Consider the following 4,464-nt stretch of genomic DNA (forward strand, 5'->3'; position numbering starts at 1 on the left):
GATTACAAACTTAATATAAATCAGACTACAACTCTTGATCTTCACAAAGCAACTTGGTAGTTAAGTATTTCAGGAAGATGAAGGTCTTCAGCCGTCACTTAAAGATAGCCAGGGACTCAGCTGTATGGACATCTAGGGGAAGTTCATTCCACCACCTTGGTGCCAGAACAAAGAAGAGCCTTGAAGTGTGCTTACCTCTTCCCCTGAGAGAAGGTGGTATCAGTGAAACAATGCTGGAGGATCTCAGACAGCGTGGTGCAGTGTGAGGAGTGATGAGGTCTATGAGGTAAGAGACTCCATTTTTGGCTTTGTAGGTGAACATCAGTATTTTGAATCTGATACGTGCAGCTACTGGAAGCCAGTGGAGGGAGCAACAGTGGTTGAGGGGACTCGGGCAGGTTAAACACAAGTAGTGCAGCTGCGTTTTGGATTATTCGCAGTGGATGAATAACATTTAGAGGAAGGACGCAGTTGCAGTAGTCCAATAATAACAGGACAAGAGACTGAACAAGCACCTGGGCAGCCTGTGTGGACAGAAATGGTCGAATCCTTCTGATGTTGTAGAGAAGAAATCGACAAAAACACATTAGCGACATTTGAGGAGAAGGACAGTTGATTGGTTATAGTTACCCCAAGGTTGTGAGCAGTGGCTGAAGGGGAGAGCAGAGAGTCATGAAGAGTTATTCTGAGATATTGACCTAGAGATGAATCACCTGGGATGACCAGCAGTTTTGTTTTGCTGGGGTTGAGTTATAATTGATGAGCACTTATCCATGAAGATATGTCTGTCAAGCATGCTGAGATCCGAGCAGAAGCTGTGGTATCTGATGGGAGGGAAAGAAAAGATGAGTTGAGTGTCATCTGCATAGCAGTGGTAAGAAAATCCATGTGAGGATATGAGTTCACCAATAGAGTGGGTATAGAGGGAGAAAAGGAGGTGACCAAGTATCGAGCCTTGTGGGACACCAGTGTTGAGTCTGCATGGGGCAGATGTGAATCCTCTCCATGTTACCTCGTATTCAATTCAATTAAAATGTATTTTTATACGTATAGCGCTTTTAACAATGAACATTTCTCAAAGCAGCTTTCACAGGTAATAAGGTGATAAAATGGTATGAGTGACCTTACCGGTAGGAAGCAAACCATTCCCATGCTGTTCCGCTGATACCGAGGCTCCTTGTGTTTGACTGTGTCGAATGCTGCTGAAAAATCAAGGAAGATAAGTACAGATGACAGCTTGGCTGATCGAGCAGCATGCAGTTTCTCAGGAACAGCCAAAAGGGCCGTCTCTGTGGAATGTGCCGCTTTGAACCCAGACTGGTTAGGATCATGGAGGTTGTTCTGTGAGAGCTAGACAGACAGTTGGTTAAAAGCAATGCGTACCAGAGATTTAGAAAGAAAGGAGAGAAGTGATGCCGGTCTGTAGATGTTTGATGTCTGATGGATCCAGAGCAGGTTTCTTTAAGATGGGAATGTCCCTTGCTTGCTTGAAGGTAGCCAGATACTAAAGACCCATTGATGATTGTGAAGATGAAGGACAGGAGATCTTGTGGGATGGTCTGAAGTGTAGTTGAAGTGATTGGATCCATAGAGCAGGTGGTGGGATTGCAAGATTGGATGACTTGCAGTATCTCATTTCTGTAAAGGTTGAGAAGCTTGACAACGAAGGAGTAGGGGATTCCTGTCTGTGTTGTGTAGTCATTGTTGCGGAGGAAGTGCAGGTCTGGCAGATTTCCTTAATCTGCTCATCATAGAAGGAGGCAAAGTCATTAGCATTCATGGAGGATGGAGCAGGTACAGCCGGGGGGTTGAGTAGTGAAGAGAAGATGTTGTGGAGCTTACGAGGATCTTGTGCAGAGGCCTTGAGCTTTTCCTTGTAGAAGGCAGTTTTAGCAGAAGTTACATCCGAAGAAAAATTGTTTAGGAGTGCACGGTAAGATGAGAGGTCTACATCGAGTTGTGATTTTTTCCACTTCCTCTCTGCTGATCTGAGCTCTCTTCGATTGCTGGGCAAAACTTCTGACAGCCAGGGTGTGGGACAAGAAGTCTTCTTGGGTCTTGTAGTCAAGGAGGTCCATGGTTGAGGAAAGAGATGAGAGGAAGGAGTCAGTAGCAAAATAAAAGGGTAGAGAGGAAAAGGAGTCACGGTCAGAGATGAAAGAGTACAGAAGGCTACAGAGGAGGGAGAGATGGAGTGAAGGTTAGGACGGATAAGAGAGACATGTAAATTATTTTTAGTGATTGAAAAGGAAACCAGGTGATGATCAGAGATTGGAAGTGGAGTGGCAGTCATGTAGCTGGAGTAGGGAAGGTGAAAACCAGGTCCAGGACATTTCCTCCCTTGTGTGTTGGAGGGCAGCTTTTAAATATCAAGGAGAAGGTATTCAGAAAAGTCAGGAGGCAGGATGACTGAAGTTTGTCAGATGGGAGGTTGAAGTCACCAACAACTCCATCTCCGTGATAAAAGTAGACCTGTACCACCACCTCTACCGGTTTCTCTTGGTGAGTGAGAGAAAGCATAGGCAGAAGACAGAGCAGCTGGTGTTCTAGAATCAACTGAGTTAAATAGATATACAAAGTTAGAATCCTACCTTATCAAAAGAGGGGAGATTGAAGATAAACTAAAGCAAACATTACAGTCTTTTTATACTGCTGTCATACTGCTGCTATCTGTCCTGCACCTTACATATGCCTTATACTCCAAGTTTACATATACTAGGATGTACAGTATACTGCACCTTACACATTCAGATGTTGACAAGAAATATTCACAATGCATTTTATATATATATATATATACACACACACACACACACACACACACACACACACACACAGTGGGGCAAAAAAGTTTATCTTAATACTTTGTTATATTCCGTTTGTTAGCAATGACCGAGATCAAACGTTTTCTGTGAGTCTCTACAAGGTTTTTACACACTGTTGCTGGTAGTTTGGTCCATTCCTCCATGCAGATCTCCTCTAGAGCAGTGATGTTTTGGGGCTGTCGCTGGGCAACACGGATTTTCAACTCCTTCCAAAGATTTTCTATGGGTATCTGGAGACTGGCTAGGCCAGTAGCTTGAAATGCTTCTTACGAAGCCACTTCTTGGTTGCCCGGGTGGTGTGTTTGGGATCATTGTCATGCTGAAAGACCCAGCCACGTTTAATCTTCAATGCCCTTGCTGATGGAAGGAGGTTTTCACTCCAAATCTCACGATACATGGCCCCATTCATTCTTTCATTTACAAGGATCAGTTGTCCTGGTCCCTTTGCAGAAAAACAGCCCCAAAGCATGATGTTTCCACCCCCATGCTTCACAGTAGGTATGGTGTTCTTTGGATGCAACTCAGCAGTATTTCTCCTCCAAACACGACAAGTTGAGTTTTTACCAAAAAGTTCTATTTTGGTTTCATCTGACCAAATGACATTCTCCCAATCCTCTTCTGGATCATCCAAATGCTCTCTAGCAAACTTCAGACGGACCCGGACATGTACTGGCTTAAGCAGGGGGACACGTCTGGCACTGCAGGATTTGAGTCCCTGGCGGCGTAGTGTGTTACTGATGGTAGCCTTTGTTACTTTGGTCCCAGCTTTCTGCAGGTCATTCACCAGGTCCCCCCTGTGTGGTTCTGTGATTTTTGCTCACCGTTCTTGTGATCATTTTGACCCCACGGGGTGAGATCTTATGTGGAGCCCCAGATTGAGGGAGATTATCAGTGGTCTTGTATGTCTTCCATTTTCTAATAATTGCTCCCACAGTTGATTTCTTCACACCAAGCTGCTTACCTACTGCAGATTCAGTCTTCCAGCCTGGTGCAGGTTCTACAGTTTTGTTTCTGGTGTCCTTTGACAGCTCTTTGGTCTTGACCATAGTGGAGTTTGGAGTCTGACTGTTTGAGGTTGTGGATAGGTGTCTTTTATACTGATAACGAGTTCAAACAAGTGCCATTAATACAGGAAACAAGTGGAGGACAGAGGAGCCTCTTAAAGAAGAAGTTACAGGTCTGTAAGAGACAGAAATCTTTTTTTGTAGGTGACCAAATACTTATTTTCCACCATAATGTGCAAATAAATTGTTTAAAAATCAGACAATGTGATTTTCTAATTTTGTCTCTCAGAGTTGAAGTGTACAGATGATGAAAATTACAGGTCTCACAGTCACCACTGGATCCCTCACTAGAGAGAAACTTATAAGGAACAAACTTATAGACATATGAACTTCTACATTTTAACTTTATAAACTCTTTATCTGTAAAGCTGCTTTGTCCACTGTTACAAACACTACACAAATGAATCTGAATGAAATGAATAGTTTATTATGTATGAAAGCTGCAGTAAAACAGTAAATAGTATAAATAATACAAAATGAGGTTCAGCTCCTCATAGAAAATACAATCTGATAGGTTTCTGGTTCCTCAGTCATCAGATGCTCTCCATTTTTATTTCTTCTGTTTGCTGTTTAGT

At 43.1% G+C, this 4,464-nt stretch overlaps 1 protein-coding gene across 1 annotated transcript in view; it reads right to left on the reverse strand.

Moving 5' to 3' along the window:
* Nucleotides 1-4,294: 4,294 nt before the first annotated feature.
* The window catches only part of nphp1 (nephronophthisis 1), a 42,683-nt gene continuing 42,513 nt past the window's right edge, over nucleotides 4,295-4,464 (reverse strand). The window contains 1 exon segment of the mRNA XM_046855826.1: nucleotides 4,295-4,464. This exon segment is cut by the window's right edge and continues 279 nt beyond it. The gene's annotated coding sequence lies outside the window, so the exon portion shown is untranslated.

Source organism: Silurus meridionalis, chromosome 8 (genome assembly GCF_014805685.1).
Source record: "Silurus meridionalis isolate SWU-2019-XX chromosome 8, ASM1480568v1, whole genome shotgun sequence".
Taxonomy (NCBI): domain Eukaryota; kingdom Metazoa; phylum Chordata; class Actinopteri; order Siluriformes; family Siluridae; genus Silurus; species Silurus meridionalis.